The sequence below is a fragment of the Phyllostomus hastatus genome, unplaced genomic scaffold (assembly GCF_019186645.2).
Source record: "Phyllostomus hastatus isolate PE091 unplaced genomic scaffold, TTU_PhHast_1.1 phas_contig_90, whole genome shotgun sequence".
NCBI classification, from domain to species: Eukaryota; Metazoa; Chordata; class Mammalia; order Chiroptera; family Phyllostomidae; genus Phyllostomus; species Phyllostomus hastatus.
Window position 1 is genome coordinate 12,433,304 of NW_025333984.1, and position 22,589 is coordinate 12,455,892.

General features: G+C 37.9%; 1 pseudogene; it reads left to right on the forward strand.

Annotated features, from left to right (window-relative positions):
• The first annotated feature begins 1,726 nt into the window (after nucleotides 1–1,726).
• LOC123827813 lies at nucleotides 1,727–11,363 on the forward strand (annotated as a pseudogene).
• The last annotated feature ends 11,226 nt before the right edge of the window (nucleotides 11,364–22,589 follow it).

Below are 22,589 nucleotides of genomic sequence, written 5' to 3' on the forward strand. Positions count from 1 at the left end.
TAAAAAGACAAATGTAGAAAAATTTACTCTGAAAACTATTCCTGGGCAGTCTGTATTTGTAGCTAAATATTCAGAAACACTAGAATCTAATGATCTGTTACCAAAGTGAAGTATGGAGCTGATATTGATTTACCTTTAGTTACTTAGAAACAATATTGATCTTTAAGAGATACATTTCAACATTTTGCATTCAGGACATAAAGTAATTTCATCCAATTGATTAATAGGCACTATTTATCATTTTTGTTTTTAATGAGATCTTTTTTCTCCTGGCCAAGATACTAGTACTCCAGTGAAAATTAAAAGTGGAATTTATAGCTGAAAAGTTAACATAAATGAGTTTCCATTCCATGTTGTGTGTGTATTAACATGGCAGACTCGTTTTTAGAAAATGAGTGGTGAAAAATGGTAAGTTGGTTTAGTGCCCATGGAAAAATAGCTACCTCTTGTTTCCTGGACATTCATACCACTTTCCACACACATTTTGAAATTCACAGATGAGGTAAGAGACTCATTGTATGCCTCCCAAAACTTTCTCAAGTTTATACCACAGAACAATGAAAGCACCATCAGAATGTCCATGTTTCTACATTTGTCAAATGTGTTTTAGGCTCTTCTTGTTTCCATTAAAGAATTGTGATTCCCTCTAACAGTGCAAACTAACATATTCTGGGTCACTTCTCTGTCAACTGAGATACAGGGAATGGACATATTTTACCAAATATTTTGAGAAATCATAGGGGTAGATAAAATAGACTAAGGGGCACCAAAAATGAAAAAACAGAAATGTGGTATGGAAGTACCTGGCTTTGAATCCCAGCTCATCATTGAGCTCATCATTGAGCTCATCATTGACCTTGCACAGGTTTACTTAAGCTCCCAGCATTTCATCTATAAAAAGAGATAAAAATTCCATTTCACATGAATGTTCTGATAAGCCAATGAGGTAATGTATGTGAAAGAACCCAGCAAAATAATCATCACAAACTTCTTCTGAATAAATGACAGTTTCATTTCATAAAAAAGATTTGTTTTTAAGTCATATAGTCTAGTTAGAGCAATAAACTAAATGAACTGAAAATAAATGGAGAACATTATAAGGTGATATAGACTCAGGTATCTTGTGGAATTATTTCAAGTCTCAAAATTGGTTATTTGATGAGAAATAACCACTCTGTGAGTTAGGGCGATGTTTAATTCCTAAACTATCAATTCTCCCTATCCTATGTACTTGTGCTCATAGACAACTGGTATTTATATTGTTTCAATAAAACACAACAGTAAATCTGTAATATGATACCCCTCTATAAGTATCAAGGATGTCTAGATTATTTGATGTTCTTGAATTAACTGTGTCAATGTTTTCCTCCAGTGGGTAAAGATAATAAGAAATTTACTCTTATCTCTGCACCAGGCCCCAAGGAATTTTCAGAGGTTACCCAATGTGTTTAGGTATTTGTTGGCATGCTTTCAATTTATAAAGTTGTTTACAGTTTTCACAAAACTTTTTTTAAAGATTTTATTTATTTATTTTTATAGAGGGAAGGGAGGGAGAAAGAGAGAGAGAGAGAAACATCAATGTGCGGTTGCTGGGGGCCATGGCCTGCAAACCAGGTATGTGGCCTGACTGGGAATCGAACCTGCAACACTTTGGTTCCCAGCCCGAGCTCAATCCACTGAGCTATGCCAGCCAGAGTTTTCACAAAACTTTGACATGCATATACATTTGCTACCAAGCATTGAAAGCAGGATTTACAGATTTGGTTATTAGTTTATTTAAATGTACAGAGAGACATTTGCATAAGCCATTCCCCCTACCCCAACATGCACATGCACACACACACAAACTATAGCAACTTAGTATATTGCAACCATATATTTGATTTCAACTCATACATCTTAGATCATCTTTGTTGATAGTATCCTCACTGAAAATGAGTCTAAACAAGCTAATTTAAGAATGTCCATATAACAGGAAACAAGGGGGCATCTAAAATTGCAGCAAGCCACAGAAGCATCTCCTCCCACAGACACCTGCAATTACTAAAATTAATACCAACAATCAATTGAAAGTTGGGAAGATAAATACAATGAACCTACTATATACAAGCACACAAGCAACTGAAAAATTAGGTTCTCAGGACACTCAAGAGAAGATATCAGCTCGGGAGAAAAGTATGCAGCTTCTCTCCTCACTTCACCAACTACTTAATGCAAAACACTAAATCCATCCCAGTCATCCTTCTCTTCTTCCAGTTTTTGCTGCTGTGAGAAAACATTCAGATTCAAACTTTTCTATGGTTCTCACTTCCTTTAAAATATCCACATTTCATGTACATAGCTATCAAATTCCCAGTGACCAGAGACTAGTCCACACTTCCTTTGAATACAGACTCAGTTCTGAACAGCACCTAGACAAACATAAAGTGTATCTCTATTCTGTCAACAACCATTCTAGGATCCCACTGCTTTCCTGCTGCCCCAGCCACCTAGACCTGCTACTAATGCTACTAAAATATGAAAAAATCTTCACTTTCCTTACTGAAATGTTCAGGTTCTTTCCAAACTGATAACTGAAAACCGAAATAACTCATTTGTGCTGAGGTGTCAAAGGAGAGTCACTGTGATACATATCCTATGGTTACTGATATTTTTCACAAGAGTTTATTTCCAGTAGGCACTGTACCTTGAGAACTAATGACCTCTAATAATAGGATTTTAGCTGCTTGAGCAGGTCAGTGGGAGAAAGATTTTGGATCATATCTGTACCCAACTCTGAACTCTCTACCCCTTGTAACTTGGCCCTAGTTTTCTCCTACAGACTTTAGTTTGACCTATTCCTCTCATACCTAATTATTTCCTGGTGCCTGCCCCAACACTAGCCCCTTAGAATTCACACTCCACACACAGCACTAGATGAAGTCTGCCTACCTCACCCACCTCAATGTGGGAACAAGACAGAAACAAAAAGCTAATAGAGAGAAGAAAAAGATTACTTTCTGAGGAAAATAGGTTGAGAGGAGGGGAATAGATATACTCTTAATTATAATCTTTTTATTACATGCAATATAAGTTATTTTAAGTATATTTTATTGGTTATGCTATTACATTTGTCCCATTCTTCTTCCCTTTATTTCCTTCCATCCTGAACCCCCCACATTGCCTCCAGCATTGCCCCCTGCTTAGTTCATGTCCATGGTCATACATATAAGTTGTTTGGCTTCTCCATTTCCTATACTATTCTTAACCTCTCCCCGTCAATTTTGTACCTACCATTTATGCTTCTTATTCCTTGTACCTTTTCCCCCATTCTCCCCACTCCCCTTTCCCATGGATAACCCTCCATGTGATCTCTATTTCTGTGATTCTGTTCCTGTTCTAGTTGTTTGTTTAGTTTGGTTTTGTTTTAGGTTTACTTGTTGATAGTTGTAAGTTTGTTGTCCTTTTATTGTTCATATATTTTATCTTATTTTTATTAGATAAATCCCTTTAACATTTCATATAATAAGGGCTTGGTGATGATGAACTCCTTTAACTTCACCTTATCTGGGAAGCACTTTATCTGCCCTTCCATTCTAAGTGATAGCTTAGCTGGATAGAGTAATCTTGGATGTAGGTCCTTGCCTTTCATGACTGAACTACTTCTGTCCAGCCCCTTCTGGCCTGTAAGGTTTCTTTGGAGAAATCAGCTGATAGTTTTATGGGAACTCCTTTATAGGTAACTGTCTGCTTTTCTCTTGCTACTTTTAAGATTCTCTCCTTATCTTTAATTTTGAGTAATTTACTTATGATGTGTGTTGGTGTGTTCCTTTTTGGGTCCAACCTCTTTGGGATTCTCTGATCTTTTGGACTTGCATATCTATTTCCCCCCCGCCCCCCCCCCCAGACTGGAGAAATTCTCCTTCATTATGTTTTCAAATAAGTTTTCAATTTCTTGCTCTTCCTCTTGTCCTTCTGGCACCCCTATGATTCAGATGTTGGAACATTTATAGTTGTCCTGGAGGTTTCTAAGCCTCTTCTCATTTGTTTGAATTCTTGTTTCTTCATTTTGTTCTGGTTAAATGTTTATTTCTTCCTTCTGCTCCAAATTTTGATTTGAATCCTGGCTTCCTTCCCTTCACTGTTGGTTCCCTGTATACTTTTATTTCACTTTGTACAGATTTCACTTCTTCCTCTATTTTGAGTCATTACTCAGTCATTTCTGTGAGTATCCTGATTACCAGTGTTTGAACTCTGCATCTGATAGGTTGGCTATCTCTTCATTGTTTAAATGTACTTTTTATGGAGCTTTGAACTGTTCTTTCATTTAGGCCATATTTCTTTGTCTTGGCACACTTATTACATTGTAAGGGGCAGAGCTTTATGTATTCTCCAGGGCAGAGCAATCCACTTCACTCTATGTGGGGGAGAGGTCAAACAGGGAACAATACCACTTGCTCAACCCTTGTCCCACTCTCAGCCACTTCCCACACTACCCATTGTGCCCTTTGAGATGTTGCTCTGGTCCTGATTCTTGGGTGGGTCAGCTTGTGTACATTCTAGGATCCTGTGGGCTCCTCCAATGTACTGTCCTTTGAGACTGGTAGTTTCTCCCATCACCACAATCCCCACAGGTTTTTATAGCCAGAGTTTTTTAAGGCTTTATTTCTGGCACTGGAACCTTGGGTTGTGCAGTCTGTCTTGCTCCTCATCCATTCCTCCCAGTTTATCTGTATGTGAATGTGAGACCATCTGTTCTGCCAGCCACCTTCTTGCCACCCTCACTTCCCATCTATGCTCCTCCTACAAGTCTGGATGCATGTTTCTTCTTTAACTCCTTGGTTGTCAGACTTCCATACAGTTCAATTTTCTGGTAGTTCTGGTTGTTTGTGTTTTTAAATTGGTTATTATTCTTCTTTTGGTTGTGCAAGGAAGTGAACTGTGTCTACCTATTCCTCTGTTTTATCCAGAAGCTTAGAATGTGCTTAATTATTATCTTAATGTAATAAGTTCCATTGTAGCTGGCAATTTCAGAAGCCTTATGTAGGAAAAGACACTTATTGGATCTTCAATGCCAAAAGGGATTTTGCCAGTCAGGGAAGAGAAGGACATTCCAAACCATTGGGGCTGAATATGAATTTCCCTGGTGTGCACAGAAAAAAAAGCAAGAAGTTTCATTATTTGGGAGGATGTCTAACACTTAAAAAGTGCTCAATAATTTTTTTATTGTGGTAAATATGAAAAACATTGCATTTATCATTTAAATCATGTTCAACTGGACACTTCAATAGTGTTATGTACATTCACATTGTTGTACAAACATCATCACCAACAACTTTTTTGGAAAGAATGAATGAATATAACAAGATTGTAAAGGACCTCATAAGCCATGCTAAGGAGTATGGCCTATATTCTGTAGGCAAGTAAAAATTTTTAAAGATGATGGGCATAAAAGAGGAAAAATGAATCAAAAAGTATTTGGGAGACAAAATTAATAACAATGACTTACAATCCTGACTACACACTAGATTTTTTTTTTAATTACAACCATACCTGGGTCCTACCCCATGTCAAATAAATCAGAACATTTAGGTAATAAGACTGAAACCTTTTCAGATGATTCCAATGTACAGCTAAGACTGAGAACAGCCACTGCACTAGACCGAAGATTCTGGTTAAAATCAACGTGTGGTCCCCAGATTATCAGCATCACCTGAGAGCTTGTCAAAAATTCAAATTCTTAGGCCCAGCTCCAGACCTACTGAATTAGAAAATCTGGAACTAGGTACCAGCATTTTGTGTTTTAATTAAACCTGCAGGTGATTCTGGTGCTTTCTAAAGTTTCAGAACATTGACATATAGGAAATGTAGGAATTGTGGGTTTATTGGTGGGGTTAGGAAGTGAGTTATAGGTAGTCAAAATGATGCCCAGGTTTTACAGCTTTTAGTATGATCATCTGTCAGATGGAGGAATTATTATTCAGGGTAAGAAACAAGGTAAGATGGGTCCCATGAAAGATCAGAATTAAGACACTCTTGGGAAGAAAAGTAGAATTAATCTAGAACCAATTTACCTAAAGTCTCTTCCCATGCTTATAAGGTAAAAGGGTACTATTCCTGTTCTGCACATGGACAAAGATGGATAAGGGAGCAGTCAAATAGCGTACCTTGCCAGGGTACAATAATAAAAATCCTGTTCAAAGAAAGCTTAGATTAAACCCTCTTTATGTACTTGTGCAAATACACTGGGACTTAACCCTTCCTCCCCATAAGTTGTCAGTACCATATACCCAAATAGCCTGTGTTGTGCAGTCCTACTGGCATCCTATTTTCCAAATAAAAAGCAAGCTTAGAGAATGGGAAAGGGCAAGCTTTGTAAACATATTACCGCTGTTATTATTGTTAAATGCCATAAGTGAATGCTTATCTGATTTCTCCAATAGTATGTGATGATGGCATATTTACTAGATCTTGCTGCTTTAAAAGAGAAGTTCAGAATTCTCTGAGGGTTAAATCTTAAATTATTTCACAAGAGATTTAACAGCAAGGCTTCAGACAAACTGGCTGCTTGAGGTGTACTTCAATGTGTGTATGCTGTAATCAATCAAATTGACTGAAAAAGATATTTGCAATCAGTTTATCAGGGAAAAACTTCAATAGTCCTTTGGTCTTGGGAGTTCCTTTTGTACTTCTGATTTGATTTAAAAATGAGAATATCCATTATAAAGTCATTTCCTCTTTGCAAACAAAACTGACAACTTTGATTTTTCACAGGCAAGTTAGAGACTCCTCTTGATAAGTAAGTATCATCTCCATAGAAATTGATCAATATGGTATCAGTGTGACTGCAGGAAATCTGTAGTATGCTATGAACTCACATCAGGCCAGATTTCAGGGCACTGGTTCTCAAAATATGGCTGCACATTGGAATCACCTAGGAAGTTTTAAACATGCGTGATGCCTGAGCCCTACCCCTAGAGATTCTGATGTAATTAGTCATGGTATGGCCTATGCACAGGGATATTAGAAGCTCCTTAGGTCAGTCTAATGTACATCCAAGATTGAAAAACACTTTATAAGAGACTTTTTCAAGAAATGAATAAAACCTATTTGATGGAACAGCACATACATGAGTAAGAGTGAAGAGTAATGCAAGACAGTTAATAGAAACATCTGTTTGAAGATAAAAAGATACCAGGATATAGGTTTCTAAAAAGCAACATGTGAGTCCTTAAGTCAGTAGAAAAATTATGGAAACAGTTTTATGAAAATTAGTCTAGCAGTGCTATTCAGGATGGGCTGAAAAGGAGTATGAATGGAAGCATAGAGACAGGTAAGGAAGCTATTAAAGAAAAAAACTGAATAATTACTCAATTGCTTATATAATGAAGTGGAATCTTCTGAGCATACTATTCAAGACTGCCCATAATATGTTCTCAATCTTTATTCCTACTCTAATCTGTCCACCCTACCTCCTCATGCAAGCCATAGCCTAACACAGTACTCCCCAAATGGAAATGGTGTATTCATAGGTGTTATAAGAAGAAAGCGGACCCATGGTGAAACAAGTTTAGAAACACTGATTGAAAAAAAGTTAAAACAGGCTTTTTTACTTCAGGGTTCCTCAGAATCTTTTAATAACTCTATTTGTCAACCACTGCTTTATAATCCAGATTTTTTTTCACTGGACCATGTTTCTAAAATGGTTCTTTCCTTAGCATCACTTTTCAGTTGCACTTTGTTTATAAATAAAAGATACAGAATAACAACCTTATGTTCCATGCTCTGATTGGCTTTCTTTTATTTAATTGGGCAACATAAACTTTCAGAGACCACGTGAAATACTGCATGAAACAGTGTGCTCTTAAAACAGGATGTATTTTCTGGTCTGTTTAACACCTATTTAATGTATCATAAAATAGCACTGAAAACCATCCTCCACAACTCTCCCACATGCACATGTCATTATTTGTTTTCAAAAGACAAATTAAATCAGTCATTACTTAGAAAATAAAATAGGACAATGGCACTGAAACATATGTAAGACTTTAACACCAGGTCCTATCAGAGATTGCTTGAAGAGATAGCAACTGCTTAACAGTTATAAGTCAAAAATCACCAGTTTGCAGCTCTAAATATTCCATTAGAAACTAAATCCTGACAGGTTCTTAAAGATGATCTTCAGAGCCTTCTAATTTGCCTGGGAATTTTGTTTCCAGATGAGTTGTCATTCAAGGTTTTATCCCAGAGGTGATTTTATTTTTTAAAAGTTGAGGTAGAAATCAGCAAACTGAGCCACATAATTGACACGTCCACTGGCAGTAGCTGCAGAGAGGTGAGATAGGGTAAGCATTCTCAAACACAAAATCTGATTTGCACTCTATTGTAGAGGAACAAGGGGACAATAAAGGGAACAATACACTGCCATTCCTTAAGTGAAGAGGTTCAAATGAGATTTGCTGCAGACTCTAGGCAGGGGTGTCCAACCTTTTGGCATCTCTGCACCACACTGGAAGAACAGTTATCTTGGGCCACACATTAAATACACCATAACACCTAATCACAAATAATCTCATAATGTTTTAAGTAAATTTACAATGTCATATTGGGCCACATTCATAGCCATCCTGAGCTGCATACAGCCCACAGACCACAGGTTGGACACCCTTGCTAGGGCTTTCTTTTGTTGGGTTCCCTCAGAGTGTTCATGTCTCAGATCAGCTCCTTTTTCATTGTTTCTGACTGGAATTACCCAATCCCCTTTGGATAGACCTATCAACCTACAAATAGTTGTTGGGTGCCTAGTAAAAGCCAAATACTAGCATAGGAGCTGGAAGACCTGCATTTTAGGCGACTCTACCTCTACCTAGCTGTGCAGCTTAAGACAAGCCCCTTTTCCAAGTGAGAGCTTGGTTTCTTTAGCTTTCAAAGTAATTATCACCACCACCCACCCTTATTTCTGACATGAGATTGTTATAGGGAACAAAGTACATAATAGCTATGAAAGCCCTTTGAAAATCCACTATAAACATGCTACACATAGTAAATTCAAATTCTTCCTACTCATAGATTGTAAGTTGTAAGGATCAGAAACTGGCTGAAAGCAGATTTATTTTAGAAAGAAAGAAAAGAAAATTTATTTTACAGATGTTATAAATACAGGACATTCTTATAAAATCCCATTGTAAGAAGTATTGGAACTCATAGGTACTAGAAAGTCAAAAGGCAGCTTCTCCCTCTCTTTCTCTTTCTCTGTCTCTCAGATATGTGGTCTCATCTCCATTGCTCTCTATATTTGTCTTATTATTTTCCTGTTTACCAATTTCTGCATGTTCATAACTCAACAGTCTAACTGACTCAAACCTTGTAATCCCAACTCCATAGTTCCTTAAAAATCTGATGTTCATCCAAATATCATCAGCCATAACGCAGAGGGCAGGACCTCATGAAAGCAGGGAAGGATGCTCCTTCACAGATGTGAACAAATCAGATTCACTCAGATGGTGATTGTGATTATGAAGAAAATGGTTGGCACCTTAGTACAGAAGTGGGATGAGCATAAAATTACATAAATAACCTACCACCTCATTAGAGTCTCATTAAAAACAGAATATTACTCTTCCCAAAAGCTCAGATGAGGATATCTACTTGTAACAAGCAGAGAGAAGCCTCTGCATTACAAGGAGAGGACAGGCATCGTTCCTTATCTATAACTAGTGCTACAGGGAAAAATTTGATTATTAATATCTTTATATTTCTCTGGGTTGCATGATTCAGAATTTTTTTAATCCTCTATGATCCATTTACCTTACCTGTCACCACTGGCCACTAAAAAACTGATAAAGTTATGAAAGATGATGCTTTCAGATGTTTGAAAAATAATTGAGAATTTACATTTTTTTAAATCAATGAGTTAAGTGAATAAAATATTTTAACTTGATTTTTAATGTGACATTTTTAAGCCTTAAATGAAGATTTTCTATGTATAAGTAGGTGATTGGTGACATTTTTAAGCCTTAAATGAAGATGTTTTATGTATAAGTAGGTTACTAAATTTGCTAAAGGACTGATCTGTTTGAAAATGGGTCAGTGTTGCACTCAGCAAAAGAAGATGGTGACCTTGTGGGATGAGGCTAAGCAACATGGAATCAGGGAGGAGGTGCTCAAGATGTCCACAGAAGAGATTATCCAGTGCATATGACTGCTGGACAGTGAAATAAACATTATGAAGAGTGAATTGTTGAGTTACCCACAAGCTCCAAACCATGAAGGACAAGATCAAAGAGAACAATGAGAAAATCAAAGTGAACAAGACCATGCTATATCTTGTCTCCAATGTCTTTGAGCTTTTGGATGTTGATCCCAATGACCAAGAGGAGGGTGGTGATGATATTGACCTGGACTCCTAGAGAAAGCATGCAGTGATCAAAACCTCTACATGACAGACATATTTTGTGCCTGTGATTGGGTTAGTGGATGCTGAAAAACTGAAGCCCAGAGAGTTGGTGGGTGTGAACAAAGACTCTTAGCTAATGCTGGAGACTCTATCCATGGACTACACCTGTGAGTTGTAGTGGTGAGTTGAGTTGAGGTGGACGAGAGCTTCACAGAACAATACAGTGACATTGGGGGCTTGGACAAACAGATTCAGGAGCTGGTGCAGGCCATTATTCTGCCAATGAACCACAAGGAGAAGTCTGAGAACTTGGGGATCCAACTTCCAAAGGGGGTGCTGATGTTTAGGCCCCTGGGTACAGTGTAGACCCTGCTGGCCCAGGCATGTGCTGCACAGACCAAAGCAACTTTCCTGAAACTGGCTGGTCCCAAACTGGTGCAGATCTTCATCAGGGATGATTCCAAACTGGTCTGCAATGCCTTTGACCTAGTCAAGGAGAAAGCTCCATCCATCATCTTCATTAATGAGCTGGATGCCATCAGCACCAAGTGCTTTGACAGTGAGAAGGCTGGGCACCAAGAGGTGCAGAGGACGATGATGAAGGTTCTGAATAAGTTGGATGAGTTCTTGCCCAACACCTAAGTAAAGTTAATCACAGCCAGCAACAGACTGGACATCCTGGACCCTGCCCTGCTGTGTTCAGGCTGGCTGGACAGAAAAAAAATGAGTTTCCAATGCCCAACAAGGAGGCCTGGGCCAAAATCAGGCTGATGCAGTCCCAAATGATGAATAGTAGCCCTGATGTGAACTCAGGAGTTGGCCCACTATATAGATGACTTTCAACAGGGCCCAGTGCAAGGCCACGTGTGTGGAGATGGGCATGATCACACTATACAATGATGCCATGGAACTGACCCACAAAGACTAAATGAACAGCATCCTGGAGGTGCAAGCCAAAAAGAAAGTCAACTTGCAGTACTATGCCTAGGGGGTTGCCCACCACACCACTCCCTGGTCTCTTGCTGGTTAAAATTCACAATAAAAGATGGTTTCAGGCCCCTTATCAAAAAATGTGTCCATCTCTCCAGCTGAGGTCTGATAAGCACATATTACCACCTCCTTTTCTACATCAGCCAGAACAATCACCAGTTTTATTCCCTTGTTTAAAATCAGCAATATGGTGTGAGCAAATCTAGGATCCCAGTAAATCTTTCAAGCACAGATTTTTTTGGAACAAGGGGTTTAGAGAAATATTTCTCACAAATTCAAAATCAATTATCTTATTTGAAATATAATGACTAGAAGGGTGAAAAACATGTCCTATAAATGACATGGAACGGACCCTTGCACAAGCAACAACATGGCTGCAGAGCAGCTCTACAGTTTATATTCAGAGTACAGATTCCTCACTTATGTGAGCCTGGTTTCTCCGCAATCAGACAGTCTATCCATCCACTGCATGAACATGAAAGTCAATAGGTAAGCTTTGGCACCAACTCTAAGAACAGGCAGGAAATAGCCCCCTGGCATCAAGGTGGCATTTGAATCATATTTTTATTTATTATGTATCTCTTCAGTGAATCCAGATACCTCAGTTTTAAAACATCTGCCCATGTGAAAAGATTACACTGAAGCCCAAGGGAGAACTAGCTTTATAATCTATTCTTATTTTCTTCTTTTTCTTATCTCACTTTCCAGGGCACCCATAAAGCATGAATCTCCCCAGAGAGGAGAACAAGACTGAAAGATGGGAAATAAAATACAGTCATGTTTTGAAGACTTCCCTATTTACCTACCAACTTTCCTCTTCCATGTTGTAGCTGCTTTCAAGTCATAAAAGATAAGTTGGGTTCACTTGTTATGGTGAAAGAGAGTGCCTTTTGCCAAATGGAAAACACATTTGCATGTTCAATAGATAGTTATCAAACATAGTGTATGGTATCAAGTGTAGCTAGACATGAAAATTAGAATGTTTTTGCAGAAAAAGGCAATAGAGAGGTCAAAGGTTATGCATATACCTTCAGCATATAAGAGAAGAAGTCCAAGATTCTTGGGAAGACAAATCCAGACTCAAACAGTTCACTATATGTATTTGGGATATGGATGGGGTGAGAAGTAGGTAACAATGACACATTAAATGTGATTTTAAAAGGCAAAATATCATCACCCATCCAATAATGATCATCACTAACTAACATGTTTCCACATCTGCAGCAAATGATTTAACTCTAAACACAACATAAGGTAGTAATTCTTGACTGTTAGCATATTTTGGAATCACCTAAGAATTTCATTAAAATGCAGATTCTAGGGTCCAAACTTCTTGAGTTTCTAATTTAGAAAATCTGTGGTAGGTCCTAGTAATGCACATATTTTTATCAAGCACTCTGAATAGTGTGGATGCTTTCACTATTGACCATTGTTAGAATCACATCCTATGAATATATGAGGGAGGATCCAAAAAAACAACAACCCAGAATTATCTTCTGGAGGGCAGGCCCCTTATAGTACAGGCTTCCCCTGCTAGGTGAGTGTTCTAGGAACCTATCTGTATCAGTGTACCAGCTGGTGGTGTTGTGAGAGGTTGCATCCAGCTTCAGTGAATTTTTTTGGAACACTCTTTCAATATTTTAGCCCATTTCATGATGGGTGATTCACAAGCACACCTGCCCAAACTGTGCTGAGTGTTCAGCATTTTTTTTTTTACCAAAAATGGCATCACCCTCATGCCCCACCCTCTATATTCACCCAATCTCACCCCTCAGGAATATTTTTTGTTTGTTTGTTTGTTTCCCTGGATGAAAAAAAATCCTCAAAGAGAACTGTTTTGCTGACATAGTAGAAGTGAAACAAACAAACAAACAAACAAACAAACACAGCAGAAGCACCAAAAGGCATCAAAATCAACAATGTCAAAAACTTTTGAGCAATGGGAAAAACATCTTGATAGGTATATCGCATCAAATGGAGAGTACTTGGAGGATGACTGAGGTTTAAACATGAAAGAATAAATACACAAATCTTTATAAACAAATTCCAGGTTTGTTGGCTTCCCCACCTCATATTTACCCATGAGCTCCTACTAGCTTTTTAACAAAGGTGGACTTACTAGATAAGTTGACTCTCATGAACCATTCTACTTATAATGGAGGGAGGACAGAGACTGGAACTTGGAGTTCTTCTGGGGTAGGAGAATAACAATTGGGGGACCTTGGTCAGCCCAGGGAGAGCCTGAGGTAATTACATATAGCATAAAATGAAGGCAGTTATGGTGAAGTCAAATGAAATGGGAGAAAATGATAGAGAACTGAAATTGAGCTTAACTTCCTTTGCATCAAGCATACCCCACAATAGAAAAAGGTGTCAAGGGATTATGGCTATCCAGTCAATAAATCATTCCTGCCTTCATCTCTGCTGCCATTTCTCTTGATTTCCTGCTAAGTGCTGGGGTTGGAAGCACCAATAGCCAAAAGATACACAAGACAACAATAGCACCATCAGAAAATTTCAATGAATGTTGCCAGCAGAATGGTGCCACAGAAAGAGCCATAAACTGGGGTCAAGAAACCTGGGCTCCAAACCAGGTTCAGCACTAATTTCATTTCACCTCTCTCAGACTCATTTGTAGCACCTTTAGCTAGAATCCATGACTCAGTCCCAACAGGCAGGGAAGTGGAGAAAGCCAAATACAAAAGCAAGGAAGAGGAAGGCTAAAGTGATGGGGGTCATATCATATTCCTTCAAGTGTTGTTCATGAACAGAACTCTCTGCCATACTGCCAACTGACCAACTTCAATTTCAAACTTCAAATGGAAAAGAAAACATGTAGACACACAGGCAGATTATTTAATGCTACATGTACCACAAGAAGTGCAGCCAAATTTCTCAACATCCAGCCTTTAGAGAGAAGTATGAAAAAAACTCACATTGCCAATAAAGCATTGTACAGAAGCCTGTAAAAGCAGAAATGCAAACTAGAGAAAAACTGGAGAAGCAGAGCCACCCCTGGGTACGGGAGTGTGGGGATACTTCCAGAACAAAACCTATGTCAAAATGGGCAAAGGGGGTATAGGTTCTAGCCATACAGACAGTCGTGCTCTGGACAAAAGCCTGAAATTGCTAATTAGATAATGCAGGCCTTCAGCAACCCAGTTTCTCCTTTTTGTGGATCCCTGTAGCCCCTTTAGGCTCCCACCCAGCAACAGACACTCCCCAAGTATACTGTCCTTCTGCTGTCCATGTCCTGACTTCCCAAGGAGCCCTCTAGCTTCAACACCTACTTGCTGCTAGGTGATTGTACGTCAGAATCAGATAAACAGACATCCCTAACCACTGAAAATTCACTTATTTTAAAATCACCTTCAAAAAGTAGATCTAATAAGTAGAAATTTCAGGCTCTGTACACATTCATAGAGGACAGAGTTGATCCAAAGCCTGACTGACAAATAGAGAAATGTTCTATGGTCTTGGTGTCCATTTTCTGTACTTTTGTTCTTCCTACTTACCTACCCTCTAAAATCAATTTTGTCTCTGAAGAGGGAACCAATGTCTTTATTCTCTCTCACTTCCTTTTATCAAAACCTGCTTTTATAAAAGAATCTGCAATGTCATTAATACCTCCATTAGGGTATTTTCCCGGTGGTAGGGGAATTTCAAGGCCTAGCTCTCCTTGTAGAATGACAGGCTTTGTCATCTCTATTGAAGGGATTTCTGGATTTAGTGATCAATGTGTGTGGGGTAAGGCAGATTACAATCTCTCTCAGGTGACTTGAAGTCAATGACACCATCCAATACTATGACTGATTTCTAGTACAGACATGGCATGTAAGGTTCATCTTGATATTACTCATGAAAGTTGGAAGCAATAAAATTGCTAAACCCTAAGCCAATTATTAAAATTCTTATTTCCATATAATTTCTACCCACAAATAGAACTAGTCTATAAAATAACAATCCTTATAATTGATAGTTATATGCAAAGTATTTTGAAGTAGTAGATCAGAGAAAATCTGTTGCCAGAGTGATTCCTGATTGTATCAAAGCATTTTACTTTATTTTTGAAAGTATTATATATATTAGAAGGAAATTATATCCAAGATATAAAGAGTTATTACAACTCAGTAATAAAATGAGAACCCAATTAAAAGTGACTTAGACTTTTTAATTTCAAAACTTATTACAAAAGTTACAGTAATTAAAACAATGTGGTACTGTATTAACAAGAGACATATAGGTCAATACCAAGGCATTTTGAGAAAAGAATTTCATGATATCCTTTTGGGAAACATGAAGAAATATAGAATGTCTAAATAACAATACAGTGAGGTACAATCTTAACTGATTGATGTTGACTAATGGCTTAATGTCAGTGGTAGAAGGTCTACAGTAATACCCAGGACTCTTGCCCTTTGCCTAATCCTGTGCAACACAGTAATCAATAACTTGAATGAAGATATAGAGAGGTAAGACAAGAGAGATGACCAGTTTGGCTTATTCCAGAAGGAGCAGAATGCTGGGGAACACAGAGAAAATGCATACACCTTAACAAGTCTTTTCAAAATGAATCTTTCTGTCTTTGATTTGCAAATCACTTTGATTTGCAGTAAAGTCAACAGAATTTTGAGAGGCAGTACACTCAAAGAAGCAGCCACAAACATAAGACATCTTTAGAATTTCATGCTTTTATTTTTTCCAATCTGTGTTAATTTTGCCTTCTATTGTTATATGGCTCCATTTTGACTTGAGATTACATTTGGTGTATAGTGAAATTGCCTCTTCAAGATGTATGATGTTTATCCCATGGAACCTTTTCATACATCTCAACACAATGCCACCTACTTATGGCAGGCAACTTTCAAAGATGCCCCCATAATCCCTGCTTCCCAGTATTTCTACCCTTTTATTATCTCCTCCCCTAAAAACCTATCTTCTGATGAACAGAATGTAGCAAAAGTGAAGGGATGTCACTTCCATAATTAGGCTACAGAAGACTGAGAATTGTAACTTTGCTAGCCATGTTGTGATTGTCCTGTGGTGAGGCCCATAAGTCAGGGAATGGACAGACACCTCCAGCCAATAGTCAGCAAGGAGCTCAGACCTGTTAACAGCCACTTGAGTGATCTTGGAAGCAGATCTTTGCCCCCAGTAGAGCCTGACTACAGCCTGTTAGAGACTCTGGGCTGCAAGATCCAGTTAAACTATGCCCAGATTCTCTATCCATAGTAAAAGTGAGAATATTAATGTGTATTGCTTTAAGCCACTAAGTTTAGAGATGATTTGTTATGCAACAATAGATAATTAATATAATATTATACCCATACCATACCTATATCTCAATTTAATGCTACTGTTGCTACCACTATTACTAGTTCTACTATTAATAATTGATAACATTTGGTAGTCCTTGAATTTTCCAGACACTTTGCTAAGCAATTTACACATAAGACCTTTATGAACCCTTCCAGAAATCATATGAGGTAGGTATTGTTATTATCACATACAGTCCTACATATTTCAGTTTAAGAAACTCAGGCACTAAAACTGAGAGGTTAATAACTTATACAAATCAAAGAGCCTGCAAGAAGCAGAGGCAGGATTCTGACTCAAGTAGTGTGAACCCAAAGCCTATCACATACACTCAAATTGACTAAGTTTTGAATTTCAATCTCATTTCTGCCACTAACTCTTTCTTTGACCTTGGGTAAGTTATCTCAATTTGTTGAACATCAGTTTCCTTATCTGTTAAATGGGGGCACTTATAGACAGTTGTCATGAGCATTAAATAAAATTTTGGATCTAAAGCACATGGAACAGAACCACAGTTGGTAACCTTTTGCCATTATTAAAGTCTCTCCATTAGTATTTGTGGAGCCTGGGAGGAGAGCACAAATGAAGATGCATACACCAGATGTTTACAAAATTTTCAGGAAGCTCAGAGAGTCCCAAAGAATTTAGACCCAAGGAAGCACACACCAAGGCACATCATGATTATATTACCCAAGATTAAAGATAAGGAGATAATCTTAAAAGCAGCAAGAGAAAAGGGCAGAATTACCTACAAAGGAGTTCCCATAAGACTATCAGCTGATTTCTCAAAAGAGATCTTGCAGGCAAGAAGGGGCTGGAAAGAAGTATTCCAAGTCATGAAAGGCAAGGACCTACACCCAAGATTACTCTATCCAGCAAATCTATCATTTAGAATGGAAGGGCAGATAAAGTGCTTCTCAGATAAGGTCAAGTTAAAGGAGTTCATCATCACCAAGCCCTTCTTATATGAGATGTTAAAGGGAGTTATCTAAGGAAAAGAAAATAAAAAATATCAACAGTAAAATGACAACAAACTCACAGTTATTAACAACCAAACCTAAAACAAAAACAAAAACAAATAAAGCAAACAACTAGAACAGGAACAGAATCACAGAAATGGAGATCACATGGAGGGTTATCAGCAGTGGAGTGGGTAGGGAGAGAGAGAAAAAAGGTACAGAAAATAAGTGGCATAAATAGTAGGTAAAGATAGACAGGGGGAGGTTAATAATAATATAGGAAATGTAGAATCCAAAGAACATATATATGACCCATGGACATGAACTAAAGGGTGGCGTGCGGGGTGGGGGGGGAAGTGTGCAGGGAGGAGGGGAATAAATGAGGGAAATGTGACAACTGCAATAGCATAATCAATAAAATATATTTAAAAAACAAAATTTTAAAATAGTTAAATAAAATATTTGCTTTTCCTTCCTTGAAAAACAAACTTTATAACAATTTTGAAGGCCAGGTTCAGTTTTGCATCCTTAGATTCCTCAGAGTTCTGCCCCAGAATATGTCAGTATAGAGACAGGCAACCCTATGTCCCTAGTGTGCCCTCTTCCCTTCCAACTCTAGGCTCTATCCTACAGAGTGAAGGGCTTAGCACACATGCTTTGCCAGATTCAGTACATAAAAATACAGAGTATCATACATTATATCTGGAGCAACCCTAGACTGTACTCTATTCCATACAGAATTTCACCCAGGCCTAAGAGTGCACACACTGGCAGCACTAAGTCTTCTCTCTGTGGAGAGAAGTAGCCAAAGTAGGGCACTTTTAGAGCATGGAGCCCAGGGCAGATGCATCCTTTGTTCAATTCTAAAATTAGACACTCCCTAAGTGATTAAATGAGTTTTGATTTTGGGTCTCCTTTCTAGTCTCCACTTTTCCCTTCTTCTGTATTGCTTTCTCTCACCAGGGCCTTCAAACAGCTTCTAACTTTCCAGTTCCCTAGCTCCTATTCTCCTGATTTAAGTTTGGCCCAGAAACACTGACAAAAGCCTTGTCCATAAGATTATATTTATTTGTGTAATGTATATAAATCAGAGCTCAAATCTCCCCTCTTCTTCTCTACCCCCATTCCCACTCATGATTCATCGCCCTCTGAATTGTTGCCAAAAATTTCTGGACAGCAGTAAGTAGAAGCCAAAAATTATATGTGTACTTGTGTGTGCATCTAAAAAATAAAACCAGAAATTACAATCCAGGCAAAGTCCTAAAACAAAATGATGGAGTAGGCAAAGACAGCCAAGCTGTCATTAAATGTATCACATTAAGCAATGGAATTAATTTGGTTCAACAATCATCTTGTAAAGGCATATTTATCAAAGACTAAATGTAATGAAGCAAGGCACAAATAGAATGGGCAACATTTCCCCCCAATTGCTTGAAATGTAATATATGCTGTACTCACCTATAGAAAAAATCTAAACCTGAGGAAGGCCACAAGCCACATTTCCATATTCATAGCAAACCCAGAGATAAAGAAAAGTCAAGTCAAGGACATCGATCCTGGCGCTGAAATTACATCCATCTCTCAGGAAGTTGACATAGAAGCCAGTGAAATAGATGGAGTTGGTCAAAATGTGTCTCAAAGAGGTTGATAGAGGCTTGACATCTGATTGCAGCTCTGGAAGAGAAAAGTAATTTCCCAGGAAGACAGAAAATGACTTGGGGGTTTAGAATAATTGAAAACTCAGGAGACAATAATAGAAGAATGTATCTGCCAAAAATGATAGTATCATGTTAGGCTGTTTAACAAATATGAAGAAAATAATGTTTTATCCTTTATTAGGTACTTACATGTCAGGTACTGTGCTAAGTGCTTTTTATTCATATTATCTTTTTTAAATATTTAATACAATATTTTCATATTGATTTGTTTAATATATATAAGTCGGAACTCAAATATCCTTCTTTTTTATTTTTATCCTCACCTAAGGACATGATCGTTGATTTTAGACAGAGAAGGGAGGGAGACAGAGAGGGAGAAAAACATCAATGCAAGAGAGAAACATTAATCAGTTGCCTCTCATACGCACCCTAACAGGGGACTGAACCTGCAACCCAGGCTTGTGCCCTGCCCAAGAATTGAATCCACGGTGGTTTACAGGATGAGGCTCCAACCAACTGAGCCACACCAGCCAGGGATCCCCTCTTGTTTTTATGTATATTATCTTTTTTAACCCTCACAACAGACCAGCAAATCTATTATTCTTCCCACTTTACAGAAGAGGAATTTGAGTCCCAGAGATTAAATACCTTGCTCAATGTAACACAATTAGTAAGACACAAAGCTATTATTTGAACCCAGTTATGTCAACCACTTGTCAGATCACTTCTGATTTGAGACCCACACTCCTTAGAGGGAAACTGATGACATGTCCAGAAGAAAATGACCAAGGTTGTGAGGGGACTACAAACCATGCCATCTGTGGAAAAGTGTGAAGAACTAAATATATTCAGCATGAAGAAAAAAAGACTCAGATCCTGGTTCATGTGGGTCACTTGGTAGGAGCATCATCCCATAACTGAAGAATGGCAATTTCAATTCCTGGTCAGGGAACATACCTAGGTTACAGGTCCAATCCCCACTCTAGGTGCCTACAGGAGGCAGCCAATCAATGCTTCTTTCATACATTGATGTTTCTCTCATTTTCTTTCTTCCTCTCTCCCCCAGTCTCTCTACAGAAGCAATGAAAAAAAAATGTCCTCAGGTAAGGATTAAAAAAAAGAAAAAGAAAGACTCAGGTAGACACGAGATCTATAAAGTCAAGGATTATGTGTCTTTCAATCACTAATATATCCCAAATTTCTACCACAATGCCTAGCAATATAGTAGCTTCTCAATAAATATCTGTTGAATAAATGGATGAATGAATTAATGGATGAAAAGATGAATGAATGACTTTAATATATATAAAGGGTAATCACATAGATGAGATATTATTCTAATACTCTATTTGGTACTAGGGGCAGAAATTAAAAGGTAGTCCAGCAGGATACTGGAGATATTTTGAACTCTTGCAAGATGAAACATTTTCTTTTATTGAAAATCAACAGATAAAACAGTATTGTATTATTGTTTTCCTTGTACAGACAAAGGACGAAAAAAAAAAAAACCAGAAAGGCTTGCTGACTTACTAAAAGACATCAGGTTAACCATTTAGGTTCAGGCCATCATTCTTACCTTCTGTTATTATTGAATTTATTGGTGTGACATTGGTTAATAAGATCATATAGGTTTCACATGTACATTTCTATAATACATGATCTGTATACTGCATTGTGTGCCCACCACCCAAAGGCAAATTATCTTGTGTCACCATATATTTGGCCCCTCTTACCCTTTATTACTCCCACTCCCTTCCCTCTGATAACCACCATACTATGACCATAGTCTGTGTCTATGAGTTTCAGTTTATATCCTATATAGGAGTGAAATCATATGGCTCTTAGCTTTTTCTGACTGACTTATTATGCTTAGCATAATATTCTAAAGGTCCACCAATGTTGTTGCAAAAGGCAGTATTTCATCTTTACTTATGGCTAAGTAGTATTTCATTATGTATATGTCCCACATCTTCTCTATCCAATACTCTGTTGAAGGATACTTTGGATGTCTGCATGTATTAGCCACTGTGAATAATGCTGCAATGAACATAGGGGTGTATACATCTTTGTGAATACATGTTTTTGAGTTTTTCACATAGATACCCAGAGAAGGAATTGCTGGGTCATATTGTAACTCTATTCTTACTTTTTTAAATATATTTTATTGATTATGCTATTACAGTTGTCCCATTTTTTCTCCCCTTTATTCCCCTCCACCCTGTACTCCACCTCCCACCATCATTCCCCCACCTTAGCTCATGTCCATGACTCATACATATGAGTTCTTTGGCTTCTCCATTTCCTATACTATTCTTAACCACCCCCTGTCTATTTTGTACCTGCCATTTATGCTTCTTATTCCCTATACCTTTTCCCCCATTCTCCCCCCTTGCCCTCCCCACTGATAACCCTCCATGTGATCTCTATTTCTGTGAATCTGTTCCTATCCTAATGGTTTACTTAGTTTGTTTTTGGTTTTGTTTTTTGAGGTTTGGTTGTTGATAGTTGTGATTTTGTTGTCCTTTTCCTGTTTGTATTTTTTATTTTCATTTTTTATATAAGTCCCTTTAACATTTCATATAAGAAGAGCTTGGTGATGATGAACTCCTCTAACTTGACCTTATCTGGAAAGCACTTTATCTGCCCTTCCATTCTAAATGATAGCTTTGCTAGATAGAATAATGCTGGATGTAGGTCCTTGACTTTCATGACTTGGAATACTTATTTCCAGCACCTTCTTGCCTGAAAAGTTTCTTTTCAGAAATCAGTTGATAGTCTTATGGGCACTCCTTTGTAGGTAACTGTTTCCTTTTCTCTTGCTGTTTTTAAGATTCTGTCTTTATCTTTCATCTTGGGTAATGTAATTATGATGTGCCTTGGTGTGTTCCTCATTGGGTCCAACTTCTTTGGGACTCTCTGGGCTTCCTGGACTTCCTGGAAGTCTATTTCCTTTGCCATATTGGGGGAGTTCTCCATTATGTTTTCAAGTAAGTTTTCAATTCCTTGCTCTTCTTTTTATCCTTCTGGCACCCCCTAGGATTCAGATGTTGGAACATTTAAGTTGTCCTGGAGGTTCCTAAGCCTCTCCTCAATTTGTTTGAATTCTTATTTCTTCATTCTGTTCTGTTTGAGTGTTCATTTTTTTCCTTCTGCTCCAAACCATTGATCTGAGTCCCACTTTCCATCCTTTCACTGTTGGTTCCCTGTATATTTTTCTTTATTTCACTTTTCATAGCCTTCACTTTTTCCTCTATTTTTTGACCATGCTCAACCAATTTTGTGAGTATCCTG